The sequence below is a fragment of the Pimephales promelas genome, chromosome 13, assembly GCF_988280905.1.
Source record: "Pimephales promelas chromosome 13, fPimPro1.hap1.1, whole genome shotgun sequence".
Taxonomy (NCBI): domain Eukaryota; kingdom Metazoa; phylum Chordata; class Actinopteri; order Cypriniformes; family Leuciscidae; genus Pimephales; species Pimephales promelas.
Genome location: NC_142781.1, coordinates 7109871 through 7127290, shown reverse-complemented (window position 1 = coordinate 7127290; position 17420 = coordinate 7109871). Strand labels below are relative to the sequence as shown.

General features: G+C 42.8%; 46 non-coding genes across 46 annotated transcripts; all 46 read right to left on the bottom strand.

Moving 5' to 3' along the window:
* Positions 1 to 98: 98 nt before the first annotated feature.
* On the bottom strand, positions 99 to 171 carry trnav-aac (transfer RNA valine (anticodon AAC)). The gene has a single exon. It is a non-coding gene; the product is annotated as a tRNA-Val (tRNA).
* Positions 172 to 390: 219 nt separating this feature from the next.
* trnav-uac (transfer RNA valine (anticodon UAC)) lies at positions 391 to 463 on the bottom strand. The gene has a single exon. It is a non-coding gene; the product is annotated as a tRNA-Val (tRNA).
* Positions 464 to 728: 265 nt separating this feature from the next.
* trnav-cac (transfer RNA valine (anticodon CAC)) lies at positions 729 to 801 on the bottom strand. The gene has a single exon. It is a non-coding gene; the product is annotated as a tRNA-Val (tRNA).
* A 265-nt stretch (positions 802 to 1066) lies between these two features.
* On the bottom strand, positions 1067 to 1139 carry trnav-cac (transfer RNA valine (anticodon CAC)). The gene has a single exon. It is a non-coding gene; the product is annotated as a tRNA-Val (tRNA).
* A 123-nt stretch (positions 1140 to 1262) lies between these two features.
* On the bottom strand, positions 1263 to 1335 carry trnav-aac (transfer RNA valine (anticodon AAC)). Its single transcript has one exon. It is a non-coding gene; the product is annotated as a tRNA-Val (tRNA).
* Positions 1336 to 1554: 219 nt separating this feature from the next.
* Positions 1555 to 1627, bottom strand: trnav-uac (transfer RNA valine (anticodon UAC)). Its single transcript has one exon. It is a non-coding gene; the product is annotated as a tRNA-Val (tRNA).
* Positions 1628 to 1894: 267 nt separating this feature from the next.
* On the bottom strand, positions 1895 to 1967 carry trnav-cac (transfer RNA valine (anticodon CAC)). Its single transcript has one exon. It is a non-coding gene; the product is annotated as a tRNA-Val (tRNA).
* Positions 1968 to 2090: 123 nt separating this feature from the next.
* On the bottom strand, positions 2091 to 2163 carry trnav-aac (transfer RNA valine (anticodon AAC)). The gene has a single exon. It is a non-coding gene; the product is annotated as a tRNA-Val (tRNA).
* Positions 2164 to 2382: 219 nt separating this feature from the next.
* Positions 2383 to 2455, bottom strand: trnav-uac (transfer RNA valine (anticodon UAC)). Its single transcript has one exon. It is a non-coding gene; the product is annotated as a tRNA-Val (tRNA).
* Positions 2456 to 2721: 266 nt separating this feature from the next.
* On the bottom strand, positions 2722 to 2794 carry trnav-cac (transfer RNA valine (anticodon CAC)). Its single transcript has one exon. It is a non-coding gene; the product is annotated as a tRNA-Val (tRNA).
* Positions 2795 to 2917: 123 nt separating this feature from the next.
* On the bottom strand, positions 2918 to 2990 carry trnav-aac (transfer RNA valine (anticodon AAC)). The gene has a single exon. It is a non-coding gene; the product is annotated as a tRNA-Val (tRNA).
* A 219-nt stretch (positions 2991 to 3209) lies between these two features.
* trnav-uac (transfer RNA valine (anticodon UAC)) lies at positions 3210 to 3282 on the bottom strand. The gene has a single exon. It is a non-coding gene; the product is annotated as a tRNA-Val (tRNA).
* Positions 3283 to 3547: 265 nt separating this feature from the next.
* Positions 3548 to 3620, bottom strand: trnav-cac (transfer RNA valine (anticodon CAC)). The gene has a single exon. It is a non-coding gene; the product is annotated as a tRNA-Val (tRNA).
* Positions 3621 to 3743: 123 nt separating this feature from the next.
* Positions 3744 to 3816, bottom strand: trnav-aac (transfer RNA valine (anticodon AAC)). The gene has a single exon. It is a non-coding gene; the product is annotated as a tRNA-Val (tRNA).
* Positions 3817 to 4035: 219 nt separating this feature from the next.
* On the bottom strand, positions 4036 to 4108 carry trnav-uac (transfer RNA valine (anticodon UAC)). The gene has a single exon. It is a non-coding gene; the product is annotated as a tRNA-Val (tRNA).
* A 265-nt stretch (positions 4109 to 4373) lies between these two features.
* Positions 4374 to 4446, bottom strand: trnav-cac (transfer RNA valine (anticodon CAC)). Its single transcript has one exon. It is a non-coding gene; the product is annotated as a tRNA-Val (tRNA).
* Positions 4447 to 4569: 123 nt separating this feature from the next.
* Positions 4570 to 4642, bottom strand: trnav-aac (transfer RNA valine (anticodon AAC)). Its single transcript has one exon. It is a non-coding gene; the product is annotated as a tRNA-Val (tRNA).
* Positions 4643 to 4861: 219 nt separating this feature from the next.
* Positions 4862 to 4934, bottom strand: trnav-uac (transfer RNA valine (anticodon UAC)). The gene has a single exon. It is a non-coding gene; the product is annotated as a tRNA-Val (tRNA).
* A 266-nt stretch (positions 4935 to 5200) lies between these two features.
* trnav-cac (transfer RNA valine (anticodon CAC)) lies at positions 5201 to 5273 on the bottom strand. Its single transcript has one exon. It is a non-coding gene; the product is annotated as a tRNA-Val (tRNA).
* Positions 5274 to 5396: 123 nt separating this feature from the next.
* Positions 5397 to 5469, bottom strand: trnav-aac (transfer RNA valine (anticodon AAC)). The gene has a single exon. It is a non-coding gene; the product is annotated as a tRNA-Val (tRNA).
* A 219-nt stretch (positions 5470 to 5688) lies between these two features.
* trnav-uac (transfer RNA valine (anticodon UAC)) lies at positions 5689 to 5761 on the bottom strand. Its single transcript has one exon. It is a non-coding gene; the product is annotated as a tRNA-Val (tRNA).
* A 266-nt stretch (positions 5762 to 6027) lies between these two features.
* On the bottom strand, positions 6028 to 6100 carry trnav-cac (transfer RNA valine (anticodon CAC)). Its single transcript has one exon. It is a non-coding gene; the product is annotated as a tRNA-Val (tRNA).
* A 123-nt stretch (positions 6101 to 6223) lies between these two features.
* Positions 6224 to 6296, bottom strand: trnav-aac (transfer RNA valine (anticodon AAC)). Its single transcript has one exon. It is a non-coding gene; the product is annotated as a tRNA-Val (tRNA).
* A 557-nt stretch (positions 6297 to 6853) lies between these two features.
* Positions 6854 to 6926, bottom strand: trnav-cac (transfer RNA valine (anticodon CAC)). Its single transcript has one exon. It is a non-coding gene; the product is annotated as a tRNA-Val (tRNA).
* A 123-nt stretch (positions 6927 to 7049) lies between these two features.
* Positions 7050 to 7122, bottom strand: trnav-aac (transfer RNA valine (anticodon AAC)). The gene has a single exon. It is a non-coding gene; the product is annotated as a tRNA-Val (tRNA).
* A 219-nt stretch (positions 7123 to 7341) lies between these two features.
* On the bottom strand, positions 7342 to 7414 carry trnal-uaa (transfer RNA leucine (anticodon UAA)). Its single transcript has one exon. It is a non-coding gene; the product is annotated as a tRNA-Leu (tRNA).
* Positions 7415 to 7680: 266 nt separating this feature from the next.
* Positions 7681 to 7753, bottom strand: trnav-cac (transfer RNA valine (anticodon CAC)). The gene has a single exon. It is a non-coding gene; the product is annotated as a tRNA-Val (tRNA).
* Positions 7754 to 9332: 1579 nt separating this feature from the next.
* trnav-cac (transfer RNA valine (anticodon CAC)) lies at positions 9333 to 9405 on the bottom strand. Its single transcript has one exon. It is a non-coding gene; the product is annotated as a tRNA-Val (tRNA).
* Positions 9406 to 9528: 123 nt separating this feature from the next.
* Positions 9529 to 9601, bottom strand: trnav-aac (transfer RNA valine (anticodon AAC)). The gene has a single exon. It is a non-coding gene; the product is annotated as a tRNA-Val (tRNA).
* A 219-nt stretch (positions 9602 to 9820) lies between these two features.
* trnav-uac (transfer RNA valine (anticodon UAC)) lies at positions 9821 to 9893 on the bottom strand. Its single transcript has one exon. It is a non-coding gene; the product is annotated as a tRNA-Val (tRNA).
* A 265-nt stretch (positions 9894 to 10158) lies between these two features.
* trnav-cac (transfer RNA valine (anticodon CAC)) lies at positions 10159 to 10231 on the bottom strand. The gene has a single exon. It is a non-coding gene; the product is annotated as a tRNA-Val (tRNA).
* Positions 10232 to 10646: 415 nt separating this feature from the next.
* trnav-uac (transfer RNA valine (anticodon UAC)) lies at positions 10647 to 10719 on the bottom strand. Its single transcript has one exon. It is a non-coding gene; the product is annotated as a tRNA-Val (tRNA).
* A 462-nt stretch (positions 10720 to 11181) lies between these two features.
* On the bottom strand, positions 11182 to 11254 carry trnav-aac (transfer RNA valine (anticodon AAC)). The gene has a single exon. It is a non-coding gene; the product is annotated as a tRNA-Val (tRNA).
* Positions 11255 to 11811: 557 nt separating this feature from the next.
* Positions 11812 to 11884, bottom strand: trnav-cac (transfer RNA valine (anticodon CAC)). The gene has a single exon. It is a non-coding gene; the product is annotated as a tRNA-Val (tRNA).
* A 123-nt stretch (positions 11885 to 12007) lies between these two features.
* On the bottom strand, positions 12008 to 12080 carry trnav-aac (transfer RNA valine (anticodon AAC)). The gene has a single exon. It is a non-coding gene; the product is annotated as a tRNA-Val (tRNA).
* A 1384-nt stretch (positions 12081 to 13464) lies between these two features.
* Positions 13465 to 13537, bottom strand: trnav-cac (transfer RNA valine (anticodon CAC)). Its single transcript has one exon. It is a non-coding gene; the product is annotated as a tRNA-Val (tRNA).
* Positions 13538 to 13660: 123 nt separating this feature from the next.
* trnav-aac (transfer RNA valine (anticodon AAC)) lies at positions 13661 to 13733 on the bottom strand. Its single transcript has one exon. It is a non-coding gene; the product is annotated as a tRNA-Val (tRNA).
* A 219-nt stretch (positions 13734 to 13952) lies between these two features.
* trnav-uac (transfer RNA valine (anticodon UAC)) lies at positions 13953 to 14025 on the bottom strand. Its single transcript has one exon. It is a non-coding gene; the product is annotated as a tRNA-Val (tRNA).
* Positions 14026 to 14490: 465 nt separating this feature from the next.
* On the bottom strand, positions 14491 to 14563 carry trnav-aac (transfer RNA valine (anticodon AAC)). Its single transcript has one exon. It is a non-coding gene; the product is annotated as a tRNA-Val (tRNA).
* A 219-nt stretch (positions 14564 to 14782) lies between these two features.
* trnav-uac (transfer RNA valine (anticodon UAC)) lies at positions 14783 to 14855 on the bottom strand. The gene has a single exon. It is a non-coding gene; the product is annotated as a tRNA-Val (tRNA).
* A 754-nt stretch (positions 14856 to 15609) lies between these two features.
* trnav-uac (transfer RNA valine (anticodon UAC)) lies at positions 15610 to 15682 on the bottom strand. The gene has a single exon. It is a non-coding gene; the product is annotated as a tRNA-Val (tRNA).
* A 266-nt stretch (positions 15683 to 15948) lies between these two features.
* On the bottom strand, positions 15949 to 16021 carry trnav-cac (transfer RNA valine (anticodon CAC)). Its single transcript has one exon. It is a non-coding gene; the product is annotated as a tRNA-Val (tRNA).
* Positions 16022 to 16144: 123 nt separating this feature from the next.
* On the bottom strand, positions 16145 to 16217 carry trnav-aac (transfer RNA valine (anticodon AAC)). The gene has a single exon. It is a non-coding gene; the product is annotated as a tRNA-Val (tRNA).
* A 557-nt stretch (positions 16218 to 16774) lies between these two features.
* On the bottom strand, positions 16775 to 16847 carry trnav-cac (transfer RNA valine (anticodon CAC)). The gene has a single exon. It is a non-coding gene; the product is annotated as a tRNA-Val (tRNA).
* Positions 16848 to 16970: 123 nt separating this feature from the next.
* On the bottom strand, positions 16971 to 17043 carry trnav-aac (transfer RNA valine (anticodon AAC)). The gene has a single exon. It is a non-coding gene; the product is annotated as a tRNA-Val (tRNA).
* Positions 17044 to 17262: 219 nt separating this feature from the next.
* trnal-uaa (transfer RNA leucine (anticodon UAA)) lies at positions 17263 to 17335 on the bottom strand. The gene has a single exon. It is a non-coding gene; the product is annotated as a tRNA-Leu (tRNA).
* Positions 17336 to 17420: the final 85 nt, after the last annotated feature.

Here is a 17420-nt window from a genome sequence, read left to right as displayed (position 1 = left end):
CTTCTGGTGCAGGCTTGTTAAAAAGTGTACCAAGGAAAAGTGAGCTGAGCCCTCCTGTTGTGGCAAACAGTTTAAATTTTCTGCCAAAAGCCAATTGCTGTTTCTGCTCGGTTTCGAACCGAGGCCCTTTCGCGTGTTAGGCGAACGTGATCACCACTACACTACAGAAACCTCCTTATGTAAGATATGTGCTTTTTCGAAAATGGCTCCATCCCATAATCTTTCCTGCAAGCATTGTGACAAGCTGTTTAAATTCCACAAACAACAGATAAGAGCTCATTCGGAATGGCAGTCTGCCTACAGCTCTTTGGTACAATTGCCCTCACCTAATTTCAATAGTCCAAAAACTTTGTTGCGAATTTCAGCACGTATATTAAAAACCCCTTTACTTGTTTCCGCCCAGTTTCGAACTGAGGACCTTTCGCGTGTAAAGCGAACGTGATAACCACTACACTACGGAAACTTAACTTGGAAGACAGTCCGACCTCTTTTAGCGTACGCTTGTTCAAAAGCGACTGAAACGATAGACTGCCCACTGTCCTTAAAATGCCAAAAAGCTGCTATTTTTGTTGGCAGACTTAACATTTTTTATTACTCTACAGGAAACTTCAATGGTCATTTGTTTTGTTTTAGTCCTTTTCTAAAGAATTTACACCGCAAATCGCCCTGCAAGTGTTCTGACCTGCTCAACAGAAAACCACTGAAAAATGTTAGCAAAGACCATCCACAGTTTCCGCCCAGTTTCGAACTGGGGACCTTTCGCGTGTGAGGCGAACGTGATAACCACTACACTACGGAAACTTATCTTGGAAGACATTCCGACCTCTTTTAGCGTACGCTTGTTCAAAAGCGACTGAAACGATAGACTGCCCACTGTCCTTAAAATGGCAAAAAGCTGCTATTTTTGTTGGCAGACTAAACATTTTTTATTACTCTACAGGAAACTTCAATGGTCATTTGTTTTGTTTTAGTCCTTTTCTAAAGAATTTACACCGCAAATCGCCCTGCAAGTGTTCTGACCTGCTCAACAGAAAACCACTGAAAAATGTTAGCAAAGACCATCCACAGTTTCCGCCCAGTTTCGAACTGGGGACCTTTCGCGTGTGAGGCGAACGTGATAACCACTACACTACGGAAACAAGCCCTTTATGTGCAGACAGAAATCTTCTGGTGCAGGCTTGTTAAAAAGTGTACAAAGGAAAAGTGAGCTGAGCCCTCCTGTTGTGGCAAACAGTTTAAATTTTCTGCCAAAAGCCAATTGCTGTTTCTGCTCGGTTTCGAACCGAGGCCCTTTCGCGTGTTAGGCGAACGTGATCACCACTACACTACAGAAACCTCCTTATGTAAGATATGTGCTTTTTCGAAAATGGCTCCATCCCATAATCTTTCCTGCAAGCATTGTGACAAGCTGTTTAAATTCCACAAACAACAGATAAGAGCTCATTCGGAATGGCAGTCTGCCTACAGCTCTTTGGTACAATTGCCCTCACCTAATTTCAATAGTCCAAAAACTTTGTTGCGAATTTCAGCACGTATATTAAAAACCCCTTTACTTGTTTCCGCCCAGTTTCGAACTGAGGACCTTTCGCGTGTAAAGCGAACGTGATAACCACTACACTACGGAAACTTAACTTGGAAGACAGTCCGACCTCTTTTAGCGTACGCTTGTTCAAAAGCGACTGAAACAATAGACTGCCCACTGTCCTTAAAAATGGCAAAAAGCTGCTATTTTTGTTGGCAGACTAAACATTTTTTATTACTCTACAGGAAACTTCAATGGTCATTTGTTTTGTTTTAGTCCTTTTCTAAAGAATTTACACCACAAATCGCCCTGCAAGTGTTCTGACCCGCTCAACAGAAAACCACTGAAAAAATGTTAGCAAAGACCATCCACAGTTTCCGCCCAGTTTCGAACTGGGGACCTTTCGCGTGTGAGGCGAACGTGATAACCACTACACTACGGAAACAAGCCCTTTATGTGCAGACAGAAATCTTCTGGTGCAGGCTTGTTAAAAAGTGTACAAAGGAAAAGTGAGCTGAGCCCTCCTGTTGTGGCAAACAGTTTAAATTTTCTGCCAAAAGCCAACTGCTGTTTCTGCTCGGTTTCGAACCGAGGCCCTTTCGCGTGTTAGGCGAACGTGATCACCACTACACTACAGAAACCTCCTTATGTAAGATATGTGCTTTTTTGAAAATGGCTCCATCCCATAATCTTTCCTGCAAGCATTGTGACAAGCTGTTTAAATTCCACAAACAACAGATAAGAGCTCATTCGGAATGGCAGTCTGCCTACAGCTCTTTGGTCCAATTGCCCTCACCTAATTTCAATAGTCCAAAAACTTTGTTGCGAATTTCAGCACGTATATTAAAAACCCCTTTACTTGTTTCCGCCCAGTTTCGAACTGAGGACCTTTCGCGTGTAAAGCGAACGTGATAACCACTACACTACGGAAACTTATCTTGGAAGACAGTCCGACCTCTTTTAGCGTACGCTTGTTCAAAAGCGACTGAAACGATAGACTGCCCACTGTCCTTAAAATGGCAAAAAGCTGCTATTTTTGTTGGCAGACTAAACATTTTTTATTACTCTACAGGAAACTTCAATGGTCATTTGTTTTGTTTTAGTCCTTTTCTAAAGAATTTACACCACAAATCGCCCTGCAAGTGTTCTGACCCGCTCAACAGAAAACCACTGAAAAAATGTTAGCAAAGACCATCCACAGTTTCCGCCCAGTTTCGAACTGGGGACCTTTCGCGTGTGAGGCGAACGTGATAACCACTACACTACGGAAACAAGCCCTTCAGGTACAGACAGAAATCTTCTGGTGCAGGCTTGTTAAAAAGTGTACCAAGGAAAAGTGAGCTGAGCCCTCCTGTTGTGGCAAACAGTTTAAATTTTCTGCCAAAAGCCAATTGCTGTTTCTGCTCGGTTTCGAACCGAGGCCCTTTCGCGTGTTAGGCGAACGTGATCACCACTACACTACAGAAACCTCCTTATGTAAGATATGTGCTTTTTCGAAAATGGCTCCATCCCATAATCTTTCCTGCAAGCATTGTGACAAGCTGTTTAAATTCCACAAACAACAGATAAGAGCTCATTCGGAATGGCAGTCTGCCTACAGCTCTTTGGTACAATTGCCCTCACCTAATTTCAATAGTCCAAAAACTTTGTTGCGAATTTCAGCACGTATATTAAAAACCCCTTTACTTGTTTCCGCCCAGTTTCGAACTGAGGACCTTTCGCGTGTAAAGCGAACGTGATAACCACTACACTACGGAAACTTAACTTGGAAGACAGTCCGACCTCTTTTAGCGTACGCTTGTTCAAAAGCGACTGAAACGATAGACTGCCCACTGTCCTTAAAATGGCAAAAAGCTGCTATTTTTGTTGGCAGACTTAACATTTTTTATTACTCTACAGGAAACTTCAATGGTCATTTGTTTTGTTTTAGTCCTTTTCTAAAGAATTTACACCGCAAATCGCCCTGCAAGTGTTCTGACCTGCTCAACAGAAAACCACTGAAAAATGTTAGCAAAGACCATCCACAGTTTCCGCCCAGTTTCGAACTGGGGACCTTTCGCGTGTGAGGCGAACGTGATAACCACTACACTACGGAAACAAGCCCTTTATGTGCAGACAGAAATCTTCTGGTGCAGGCTTGTTAAAAAGTGTACAAAGGAAAAGTGAGCTGAGCCCTCCTGTTGTGGCAAACAGTTTAAATTTTCTGCCAAAAGCCAACTGCTGTTTCTGCTCGGTTTCGAACCGAGGCCCTTTCGCGTGTTAGGCGAACGTGATCACCACTACACTACAGAAACCTCCTTATGTAAGATATGTGCTTTTTCGAAAATGGCTCCATCCCATAATCTTTCCTGCAAGCATTGTGACAAGCTGTTTAAATTCCACAAACAACAGATAAGAGCTCATTCGGAATGGCAGTCTGCCTACAGCTCTTTGGTACAATTGCCCTCACCTAATTTCAATAGTCCAAAAACTTTGTTGCGAATTTCAGCACGTATATTAAAAACCCCTTTACTTGTTTCCGCCCAGTTTCGAACTGAGGACCTTTCGCGTGTAAAGCGAACGTGATAACCACTACACTACGGAAACTTAACTTGGAAGACAGTCCGACCTCTTTTAGCGTACGCTTGTTCAAAAGCGACTGAAACGATAGACTGCCCACTGTCCTTAAAATGGCAAAAAGCTGCTATTTTTGTTGGCAGACTTAACATTTTTTATTACTCTACAGGAAACTTCAATGGTCATTTGTTTTGTTTTAGTCCTTTTCTAAAGAATTTACACCGCAAATCGCCCTGCAAGTGTTCTGACCTGCTCAACAGAAAACCACTGAAAAATGTTAGCAAAGACCATCCACAGTTTCCGCCCAGTTTCGAACTGGGGACCTTTCGCGTGTGAGGCGAACGTGATAACCACTACACTACGGAAACAAGCCCTTTATGTGCAGACAGAAATCTTCTGGTGCAGGCTTGTTAAAAAGTGTACAAAGGAAAAGTGAGCTGAGCCCTCCTGTTGTGGCAAACAGTTTAAATTTTCTGCCAAAAGCCAACTGCTGTTTCTGCTCGGTTTCGAACCGAGGCCCTTTCGCGTGTTAGGCGAACGTGATCACCACTACACTACAGAAACCTCCTTATGTAAGATATGTGCTTTTTCGAAAATGGCTCCATCCCATAATCTTTCCTGCAAGCATTGTGACAAGCTGTTTAAATTCCACAAACAACAGATAAGAGCTCATTCGGAATGGCAGTCTGCCTACAGCTCTTTGGTACAATTGCCCTCACCTAATTTCAATAGTCCAAAAACTTTGTTGCGAATTTCAGCACGTATATTAAAAACCCCTTTACTTGTTTCCGCCCAGTTTCGAACTGAGGACCTTTCGCGTGTAAAGCGAACGTGATAACCACTACACTACGGAAACTTAACTTGGAAGACAGTCCGACCTCTTTTAGCGTACGCTTGTTCAAAAGCGACTGAAACGATAGACTGCCCACTGTCCTTAAAATGGCAAAAAGCTGCTATTTTTGTTGGCAGACTAAACATTTTTTATTACTCTACAGGAAACTTCAATGGTCATTTGTTTTGTTTTAGTCCTTTTCTAAAGAATTTACACCACAAATCGCCCTGCAAGTGTTCTGACCCGCTCAACAGAAAACCACTGAAAAAATGTTAGCAAAGACCATCCACAGTTTCCGCCCAGTTTCGAACTGGGGACCTTTCGCGTGTGAGGCGAACGTGATAACCACTACACTACGGAAACAAGCCCTTTATGTGCAGACAGAAATCTTCTGGTGCAGGCTTGTTAAAAAGTGTACAAAGGAAAAGTGAGCTGAGCCCTCCTGTTGTGGCAAACAGTTTAAATTTTCTGCCAAAAGCCAACTGCTGTTTCTGCTCGGTTTCGAACCGAGGCCCTTTCGCGTGTTAGGCGAACGTGATCACCACTACACTACAGAAACCTCCTTATGTAAGATATGTGCTTTTTTGAAAATGGCTCCATCCCATAATCTTTCCTGCAAGCATTGTGACAAGCTGTTTAAATTCCACAAACAACAGATAAGAGCTCATTCGGAATGGCAGTCTGCCTACAGCTCTTTGGTACAATTGCCCTCACCTAATTTCAATAGTCCAAAAACTTTGTTGCGAATTTCAGCACGTATATTAAAAACCCCTTTACTTGTTTCCGCCCAGTTTCGAACTGAGGACCTTTCGCGTGTAAAGCGAACGTGATAACCACTACACTACGGAAACTTATCTTGGAAGACAGTCCGACCTCTTTTAGCGTACGCTTGTTCAAAAGCGACTGAAACGATAGACTGCCCACTGTCCTTAAAATGGCAAAAAGCTGCTATTTTTGTTGGCAGACTAAACATTTTTTATTACTCTACAGGAAACTTCAATGGTCATTTGTTTTGTTTTAGTCCTTTTCTAAAGAATTTACACCACAAATCGCCCTGCAAGTGTTCTGACCCGCTCAACAGAAAACCACTGAAAAAATGTTAGCAAAGACCATCCACAGTTTCCGCCCAGTTTCGAACTGGGGACCTTTCGCGTGTGAGGCGAACGTGATAACCACTACACTACGGAAACAAGCCCTTCAGGTGCAGACAGAAATCTTCTGGTGCAGGCTTGTTAAAAAGTGTACCAAGGAAAAGTGAGCTGAGCCCTCCTGTTGTGGCAAACAGTTTAAATTTTCTGCCAAAAGCCAATTGCTGTTTCTGCTCGGTTTCGAACCGAGGCCCTTTCGCGTGTTAGGCGAACGTGATCACCACTACACTACAGAAACCTCCTTATGTAAGATATGTGCTTTTTCGAAAATGGCTCCATCCCATAATCTTTCCTGCAAGCATTGTGACAAGCTGTTTAAATTCCACAAATAACAGATAAGAGCTCATTCGGAATGGCAGTCTGCCTACAGCTCTTTGGTACAATTGCCCTCACCTAATTTCAATAGTCCAAAAACTTTGTTGCGAATTTCAGCACGTATATTAAAAACCCCTTTACTTGTTTCAGCCCAGTTTCGAACTGAGGACCTTTCGCGTGTAAAGCGAACGTGATAACCACTACACTACGGAAACTTAACTTGGAAGACAGTCCGACCTCTTTTAGCGTACGCTTGTTCAAAAGCGACTGAAACGATAGACTGCCCACTGTCCTTAAAATGGCAAAAAGCTGCTATTTTTGTTGGCAGACTTAACATTTTTTATTACTCTACAGGAAACTTCAATGGTCATTTGTTTTGTTTTAGTCCTTTTCTAAAGAATTTACACCGCAAATCGCCCTGCAAGTGTTCTGACCTGCTCAACAGAAAACCACTGAAAAATGTTAGCAAAGACCATCCACAGTTTCCGCCCAGTTTCGAACTGGGGACCTTTCGCGTGTGAGGCGAACGTGATAACCACTACACTACGGAAACAAGCCCTTTATATGCAGACAGAAATCTTCTGGTGCAGGCTTGTTAAAAAGTGTACAAAGGAAAAGTGAGCTGAGCCCTCCTGTTGTGGCAAACGGTTTAAATTTTCTGCCAAAAGCCAATTGCTGTTTCTGCTCGGTTTCGAACCGAGGCCCTTTCGCGTGTTAGGCGAACGTGATCACCACTACACTACAGAAACCTCCTTATGTAAGATATGTGCTTTTTCGAAAATGGCTCCATCCCATAATCTTTCCTGCAAGCATTGTGACAAGCTGTTTAAATTCCACAAACAACAGATAAGAGCTCATTCGGAATGGCAGTCTGCCTACAGCTCTTTGGTACAATTGCCCTCACCTAATTTCAATAGTCCAAAAACTTTGTTGCGAATTTCAGCACGTATATTAAAAACCCCTTTACTTGTTTCCGCCCAGTTTCGAACTGAGGACCTTTCGCGTTTAAAGCGAACGTGATAACCACTACACTACGGAAACTTATCTTGGAAGACAGTCCGACCTCTTTTAGCGTACGCTTGTTCAAAAGCGACTGAAACGATAGACTGCCCACTGTCCTTAAAATGGCAAAAAGCTGCTATTTTTGTTGGCAGACTAAACATTTTTTATTACTCTACAGGAAACTTCAATGGTCATTTGTTTTGTTTTAGTCCTTTTCTAAAGAATTTACACCACAAATCGCCCTGCAAGTGTTCTGACCCGCTCAACAGAAAACCACTGAATAAATGTTAGCAAAGACCATCCACAGTTTCCGCCCAGTTTCGAACTGGGGACCTTTCGCGTGTGAGGCGAACGTGATAACCACTACACTACGGAAACAAGCCCTTTAGGTGCAGACAGAAATCTTCTGGTGCAGGCTTGTTAAAAAGTGTACCAAGGAAAAGTGAGCTGAGCCCTCCTGTTGTGGCAAACAGTTTAAATTTTCTGCCAAAAGCCAATTGCTGTTTCTGCTCGGTTTCGAACCGAGGCCCTTTCGCGCGTTAGGCGAACGTGATCACCACTACACTACAGAAACCTCCTTATGTAAGACATGTGCTTTTTCGAAAATGGCTCCATCCCATAATCTTTCCTGCAAGCATTGTGACAAGCTGTTTAAATTCCACAAATAACAGATAAGAGCTCATTCGGAATGGCAGTCTGCCTACAGCTCTTTGGTACAATTGCCCTCACCTAATTTCAATAGTCCAAAAACTTTGTTGCGAATTTCAGCATGTATATTAAATACCCCTTTACTTGTTTCCGCCCATTTTCGAACTGAGGACCTTTCGCGTGTAAAGCCAACGTGATAACCACTACACTACGGAAACTTAAATTGGAAGACAGTCCGACCCCTTTTAGCGTACGCTTGTTCAAAAGCGACTGAAACGATAGACTGCCCACTGTCCTTAAAATGGCAAAAACTTGCTATTTTTGTTGGCAGACTTAACATTTTTTATTACTCTACAGGAAACTTCAATGGTCATTTGTTTTGTTTTAGTCCTTTTCTAAAGAATTTACACCGCAAATCGCCCTGCAAGTGTTCTGACCTGCTCAACAGAAAACCACTGAAAAATGTTAGCAAAGACCATCCACAGTTTCCACCCAGTTTCAAACTGGGGACCTTTTGCGTGTGAGGCGAACGTGATAACCACTACACTACGGAAACAAGCTCTTTATATGCAGACAGAAATCTTCTGGTGCAGGCTTGTTAAAAAGTGTACAAAGGAAAAGTGAGCTGAGCCCTCCTGTTGTGGCAAACGGTTTAAATTTTCTGCCAAAAGCCAATTGCTGTTTCTGCTCGGTTTCGAACCGAGGCCCTTTCGCGTGTTAGGCGAACGTGATCACCACTGCACTACAGAAACCTCCTTATGTAAGACATGTGCTTTTTCGAAAATGGCTCCATCCCATAATCTTTCCTGCAAGCATTTTGACAAGCTGTTTAAATTCCACAAATAACAGATAAGAGCTCATTCGGAATGGCAGTCTGCCTACAGCTCTTTGGTACAATTGCCCTCACCTAATTTCAATAGTCCAAAAACTTTGTTGCGAATTTCAGCACGTATATTAAAAACCCCTTTACTTGTTTCAGCCCAGTTTCGAACTGAGGACCTTTCGCGTGTAAAGCGAACGTGATAACCACTACACTACGGAAACTTAACTTGGAAGACAGTCCGACCTCTTTTAGCGTACGCTTGTTCAAAAGCGACTGAAACGATAGACTGCCCACTGTCCTTAAAATGGCAAAAAGCTGCTATTTTTGTTGGCAGACTTAACATTTTTTATTACTCTACAGGAAACTTCAATGGTCATTTGTTTTGTTTTAGTCCTTTTCTAAAGAATTTACACCGCAAATCGCCCTGCAAGTGTTCTGACCTGCTCAACAGAAAACCACTGAAAAATGTTAGCAAAGACCATCCACAGTTTCCGCCCAGTTTCGAACTGGGGACCTTTCGCGTGTGAGGCGAACGTGATAACCACTACACTACGGAAACAAGCCCTTTAGGTGCAGACAGAAATCTTCTGGTGCAGGCTTGTTAAAAAGTGTACAAAGGAAAAGTGAGCTGAGCCCTCCTGTTGTGGCAAACAGTTTAAATTTTCTGCCAAAAGCCAATTGCTGTTTCTGCTCGGTTTCGAACCGAGGCCCTTTCGCGTGTTAGGCGAACGTGATCACCACTACACTACAGAAACCTCCTTATGTAAGACATGTGCTTTTTCGAAAATGGCTCCATCCCATAATCTTTCCTGCAAGCATTGTGACAAGCTGTTTAAATTCCACAAACAACAGATAAGAGCTCATTCGGAATGGCAGTCTGCCTACAGCTCTTTGGTACAATTGCCCTCACCTAATTTCAATAGTCCAAAAACTTTGTTGCGAATTTCAGCACGTATATTAAAAACCCCTTTACTTGTTTCCGCCCAGTTTCGAACTGAGGACCTTTCACGTGTAAAGCGAACGTGATAACCACTACACTACGGAAACTTAGCTTGGAAGACAGTCCGACCTCTTTTAGCGTACGCTTGTTCAAAAGCGACTGAAACGATAGACTGCCCACTGTCCTTAAAATGGCAAAAAGCTGCTATTTTTGTTGGCAGACTTAACATTTTTTATCACTCTACAGGAAACTTCAATGGTCATTTGTTTTGTTTTAGTCCTTTTCTAAAGAATTTACACAGCAAATCGCCCTGCAAGTGTTCTGACCTGCTCAACAGAAAACCACTGAAAAATGTTAGCAAAGACCATCCACAGTTTCCGCCCAGTTTCGAACTGGGGACCTTTCGCGTGTGAGGCGAACGTGATAACCACTACACTACGGAAACAAGCCCTTTATATGCAGACAGAAATCTTCTGGTGCAGGCTTGTTAAAAAGTGTACAAAGGAAAAGTGAGCTGAGCCCTCCTGTTGTGGCAAACAGTTTAAATTTTCTGCCAAAAGCCACTTGCTGTTTCTGCTCGGTTTCGAACCGAGGCCCTTTCGCGTGTTAGGCGAACGTGATCACCACTACACTAGAGAAACCTCCTTATGTAAGATATGTGCTTTTTCGAAAATGGCTCCATCCCATAATCTTTCCTGCAAGCATTGTGACAAGCTGTTTAAATTCCACAAACAACAGATAAGAGCTCATTCGGAATGGCAGTCTGCCTACAGCTCTTTGGTACAATTGCCCTCACCTAATTTCAATAGTCCAAAAACTTTGTTGCGAATTTCAGCACGTATATTAAAAACCCCTTTACTTGTTTCCGCCCAGTTTCGAACTGAGGACCTTTCGCGTGTAAAGCGAACGTGATAACCACTACACTACGGAAACTTATCTTGGAAGACAGTCCGACCTCTTTTAGCGTACGCTTGTTCAAAAGCGACTGAAACGATAGAATGCCCACTGTCCTTAAAATGGCAAAAAGCTGCTATTTTTGTTGGCAGACTAAACATTTTTTATTACTCTACAGGAAACTTCAATGGTCATTTGTTTTGTTTTAGTCCTTTTCTAAAGAATTTACACCACAAATCGCCCTGCAAGTGTTCTGACCCGCTCAACAGAAAACCACTGAAAAAATGTTAGCAAAGACCATCCACAGTTTCCACCCAGTTTCGAACTGGGGACCTTTCGCGTGTGAGGCGAACGTGATAACCACTACACTACAGAAACAAGCCCTTCAGGTGCAGACAGAAATCTTCTGGTGCAGGCTTGTTAAAAAGTGTACCAAGGAAAAGTGAGCTGAGCCCTCCTGTTGTGACAAACAGATTAAATTTTCTGCCAAAAGCCAATTGCTGTTTCTGCTCGGTTTCGAACCGAGGCCCTTTCGCGTGTTAGGCGAACGTGATCACCACTACACTACAGAAACCTCCTTATGTAAGACATGTGCTTTTTCGAAAATGGCTCCCTCCCATAATCTTTCCTGCAAGCATTGTGACAAGCTGTTTAAATTCCACAAATAACAGATAAGAGCTCATTCAGAATGGCAGTCTGCCTACAGCTCTTTGGTACAATTGCCCTCACCTAATTTCAATAGTCCAAAAACTTTGTTGCGAATTTCAGCATGTATATTAAATACCCCTTTACTTGTTTCCGCCCAGTTTCAAAATGAGGACCTTTCGCGTGTAAAGCCAACGTGATACCCACTACACTACGGAAACTTAACTTGGAAGACAGTCCGACCTCTTTTAGCGTACGCTTGTTCAAAAGCGACTGAAACGATAGACTGCCCACTGTCCTTAAAATGGCAAAAAGCTGCTATTTTTGTTGGCAGACTAAACATTTTTTATTACTCTACAGGAAACTTCAATGGTCATTTGTTTTGTTTTAGTCCTTTTCTAAAGAATTTACACCGCAAATCGCCCTGCAAGTGTTCTGACCTGCTCAACAGAAAACCACTGAAAAATGTTAGCAAAGACCATCCACAGTTTCCGCCCAGTTTCGAACTGGGGACCTTTCGCGTGTGAGGCGAACGTGATAACCACTACACTACGGAAACAAGCCCTTTATGTGCAGACAGAAATCTTCTGGTGCAGGCTTGTTAAAAAGTGTACAAAGGAAAAGTGAGCTGAGCCCTCCTGTTGTGGCAAACAGTTTAAATTTTCTGCCAAAAGCCAATTGCTGTTTCTGCTCGGTTTCGAACCGAGGCCCTTTCGCGTGTTAGGCGAACGTGATCACCACTACACTACAGAAACCTCCTTATGTAAGATATGTGCTTTTTCGAAAATGGCTCCATCCCATAATCTTTCCTGCAAGCATTGTGACAAGCTGTTTAAATTCCACAAACAACAGATAAGAGCTCATTCGGAATGGCAGTCTGCCTACAGCTCTTTGGTACAATTGCCCTCACCTAATTTCAATAGTCCAAAAACTTTGTTGCGAATTTCAGCACGTATATTAAAAACCCCTTCACTTGTTTCCGCCCAGTTTCGAACTGAGGACCTTTTGCGTGTAAAGCGAACGTGATAACCACTACACTACGGAAACTTATCTTGGAAGACAGTCCGACCTCTTTTAGCGTACGCTTGTTCAAAAGCGACTGAAACGATAGAATGCCCACTGTCCTTAAAATGGCAAAAAGCTGCTATTTTTGTTGGCAGACTAAACATTTTTTATTACTCTACAGGAAACTTCAATGGTCATTTGTTTTGTTTTAGTCCTTTTCTAAAGAATTTACACCACAAATCGCCCTGCAAGTGTTCTGACCCGCTCAACAGAAAACCACTGAAAAAATGTTAGCAAAGACCATCCACAGTTTCCACCCAGTTTCGAACTGGGGACCTTTCGCGTGTGAGGCGAACGTGATAACCACTACACTACAGAAACAAGCCCTTCAGGTGCAGACAGAAATCTTCTGGTGCAGGCTTGTTAAAAAGTGTACCAAGGAAAAGTGAGCTGAGCCCTCCTGTTGTGACAAACAGATTAAATTTTCTGCCAAAAGCCAATTGCTGTTTCTGCTCGGTTTCGAACCGAGGCCCTTTCGCGTGTTATGCGAACGTGATCACCACTACACTACAGAAACCTCCTTATGTAAGACATGTGCTTTTTCGAAAATGGCTCCCTCCCATAATCTTTCCTGCAAGCATTGTGACAAGCTGTTTAAATTCCACAAATAACAGATAAGAGCTCATTCAGAATGGCAGTCTGCCTACAGCTCTTTGGTACAATTGCCCTCACCTAATTTCAATAGTCCAAAAACTTTGTTGCGAATTTCAGCATGTATATTAAATACCCCTTTACTTGTTTCCGCCCAGTTTCGAAATGAGGACCTTTCGCGTGTAAAGCCAACGTGATACCCACTACACTACGGAAACTTAACTTGGAAGACAGTCCGACCTCTTTTAGCGTACGCTTGTTCAAAAGCGACTGAAACGATAGACTGCCCACTGTCCTTAAAATGGCAAAAAGCTGCTATTTTTGTTGGCAGACTAAACATTTTTTATTACTCTACAGGAAACTTCAATGGTCATTTGTTTTGTTTTAGTCCTTTTCTAAAGAATTTACACCGCAAATCGCCCTGCAAGTGTTCTGACCTGCTCAACAGAAAACCACTGAAAAATGTTAGCAAAGACCATCCACAGTTTCCGCCCAGTTTCGAACTGGGGACCTTTCGCGTGTGAGGCGAACGTGATAACCACTACACTACGGAAACAAGCCCTTTATGTGCAGACAGAAATCTTCTGGTGCAGGCTTGTTAAAAAGTGTACAAAGGAAAAGTGAGCTGAGCCCTCCTGTTGTGGCAAACAGTTTAAATTTTCTGCCAAAAGCCAATTGCTGTTTCTGCTCGGTTTCGAACCGAGGCCCTTTCGCGTGTTAGGCGAACGTGATCACCACTACACTACAGAAACCTCCTTATGTAAGATATGTGCTTTTTCGAAAATGGCTCCATCCCATAATCTTTCCTGCAAGCATTGTGACAAGCTGTTTAAATTCCACAAACAACAGATAAGAGCTCATTCGGAATGGCAGTCTGCCTACAGCTCTTTGGTACAATTGCCCTCACCTAATTTCAATAGTCCAAAAACTTTGTTGCGAATTTCAGCACGTATATTAAAAACCCCTTTACTTGTTTCCGCCCAGTTTCGAACTGAGGACCTTTCGCGTGTAAAGCGAACGTGATAACCACTACACTACGGAAACTTAACTTGGAAGACAGTCCGACCTCTTTTAGCGTACGCTTGTTCAAAAGCGACTGAAACGATAGACTGCCCACTGTCCTTAAAAATGGCAAAAAGCTGCTATTTTTGTTGGCAGACTAAACATTTTTTTTTATTACTCTACAGGAAACTTCAATGGTCATTTGTTTTGTTTTAGTCCTTTTCTAAAGAATTTACACCGCAAATCGCCCTGCAAGTGTTCTGACCTGCTCAACAGAAAACCACTGAAAAATGTTAGCAAAGACCATCCACAGTTTCCGCCCAGTTTCGAACTGGGGACCTTTCACGTGTGAAGCGAACGTGATAACCACTACACTACGGAAACAAGCCCTTTATGTGCAGACAGAAATCTTCTGGTGCAGGCTTGTTAAAAAGTGTACAAAGGAAAAGTGAGCTGAGCCCTCCTTTTGTGGCAAACAGTTTAAATTTTCTGCCAAAAGCCAATTGCTGTTTCTGCTCGGTTTCGAACCGAGGCCCTTTCGCGTGTTAGGCGAACGTGATCACCACTACACTACAGAAACCTCCTTATGTAAGACATGTGCTTTTTCGAAAATGGCTCCATCCCATAATCTTTCCTGCAAGCATTGTGACAAGCTGTTTAAATTCCAAAAACAACAGATAAGAGCTCATTCGGAATGGCAGTCTGCCTACAGCTCTTTGGTACAATTGCCCTCACCTAATTTCAATAGTCCAAAAAATTTGTTGCGAATTTCAGCACGTATATTAAAAACCCCTTTACTTGTTTCCGCCCAGTTTCGAACTGAGGACCTTTCGCGTGTAAAGCGAACGTGATAACCACTACACTACGGAAACTTATCTTGGAAGACAGTCCGACCTCTTTTAGCGTACGCTTGTTCAAAAGCGACTGAAACGATAGACTGCCCACTGTCCTTAAAATGGCAAAAAGCTGCTATTTTTGTTGGCAGACTAAACATTTTTTATTACTCTACAGGAAACTTCAATGGTCATTTGTTTTGTTTTAGTCCTTTTCTAAAGAATTTACACCACAAATCGCCCTGCAAGTGTTCTGACCCGCTCAACAGAAAACCACTGAAAAAATGTTAGCAAAGACCATCCACAGTTTCCGCCCAGTTTCGAACTGGGGACCTTTCACGTGTGAGGCGAACGTGATAACCACTACACTACGGAAACAAGCCCTTCAGGTGCAGACATAAATCTTCTGGTGCAGGCTTGTTAAAAAGTGTACCAAGGAAAAGTGAGCTGAGCCCTCCTGTTGTGGCAAACAGTTTAAATTTTCTGCCAAAAGCCAATTGCTGTGTCTGCTCGGTTTCGAACCGAGGCCCTTTCGCGTGTTAGGCGAACGTGATCACCACTACACTACAGAAACCTCCTTATGTAAGACATGTGCTTTTTCGAAAATGGCTCCATCCCATAATCTTTCCTGCAAGCATTGTGACAAGCTGTTTAAATTCCACAAACAACAGATAAGAGCTCATTCGGAATGGCAGTCTGCCTACAGCTCTTTGGTACAATTGCCCTCACCTAATTTCAATAGTCCAAAAACTTTGTTGCGAATTTCAGCACGTATATTAAAAACCCCTTTACTTGTTTCCGCCCAGTTTCGAACTGAGGACCTTTCGCGTGTAAAGCGAACGTGATAACCACTACACTACGGAAACTTATCTTGGAAGACAGTCCGACCTCTTTTAGCGTACGCTTGTTCAAAAGCGACTGAAACGATAGACTGCCCACTGTCCTTAAAATGGCAAAAAGCTGCTATTTTTGTTGGCAGACTAAACATTTTTTATTACTCTACAGGAAACTTCAATGGTCATTTGTTTTGTTTTAGTCCTTTTCTAAAGAATTTACACCACAAATCGCCCTGCAAGTGTTCTGACCCGCTCAACAGAAAACCACTGAAAAAATGTTAGCAAAGACCATCCACAGTTTCCGCCCAGTTTCGAACTGGGGACCTTTCGCGTGTGAGGCGAACGTGATAACCACTACACTACGGAAACAAGCCCTTCAGGTGCAGACAGAAATCTTCTGGTGCAGGCTTGTTAAAAAGTGTACCAAGGAAAAGTGAGCTGAGCCCTCCTGTTGTGGCAAACAGTTTAAATTTTCTGCCAAAAGCCAATTGCTGTTTCTGCTCGGTTTCGAACCGAGGCCCTTTCGCGTGTTAGGCGAACGTGATCACCACTACACTACAGAAACCTCCTTATGTAAGATATGTGCTTTTTCGAAAATGGCTCCATCCCATAATCTTTCCTGCAAGCATTGTGACAAGCTGTTTAAATTCCACAAATAACAGATAAGAGCTCATTCGGAATGGCAGTCTGCCTACAGCTCTTTGGTACAATTGCCCTCACCTAATTTCAATAGTCCAAAAACTTTGTTGCGAATTTCAGCACGTATATTAAAAACCCCTTTACTTGTTTCAGCCCAGTTTCGAACTGAGGACCTTTCGCGTGTAAAGCGAACGTGATAACCACTACACTACGGAAACTTAACTTGGAAGACAGTCCGACCTCTTTTAGCGTACGCTTGTTCAAAAGCGACTGAAACGATAGACTGCCCACTGTCCTTAAAATGGCAAAAAGCTGCTATTTTTGTTGGCAGACTTAACATTTTTTATTACTCTACAGGAAACTTCAATGGTCATTTGTTTTGTTTTAGTCCTTTTCTAAAGAATTTACACCGCAAATCGCCCTGCAAGTGTTCTGACCTGCTCAACAGAAAACCACTGAAAAATGTTAGCAAAGACCATCCACAGTTTCCGCCCAGTTTCGAACTGGGGACCTTTCGCGTGTGAGGCGAACGTGATAACCACTACACTACGGAAACAAGCCCTTTATATGCAGACAGAAATCTTCTGGTGCAGGCTTGTTAAAAAGTGTACAAAGGAAAAGTGAGCTGAGCCCTCCTGTTGTGGCAAACGGTTTAAATTTTCTGCCAAAAGCCAATTGCTGTTTCTGCTCGGTTTCGAACCGAGGCCCTTTCGCGTGTTAGGCGAACGTGATCACCACTACACTACAGAAACCTCCTTATGTAAGATATGTGCTTTTTCGAAAATGGCTCCATCCCATAATCTTTCCTGCAAGCATTGTGACAAGCTGTTTAAATTCCACAAACAACAGATAAGAGCTCATTCGGAATGGCAGTCTGCCTACAGCTCTTTGGTACAATTGCCCTCACCTAATTTCAATAGTCCAAAAACTTTGTTGCGAATTTCAGCACGTATATTAAAAACCCCTTTACTTGTTTCCGCCCAGTTTCGAACTGAGGACCTTTCGCGTTTAAAGCGAACGTGATAACCACTACACTACGGAAACTTATCTTGGAAGACAGTCCGACCTCTTTTAGCGTACGCTTGTTCAAAAGCGACTGAAACGATAGACTGCCCACTGTCCTTAAAAT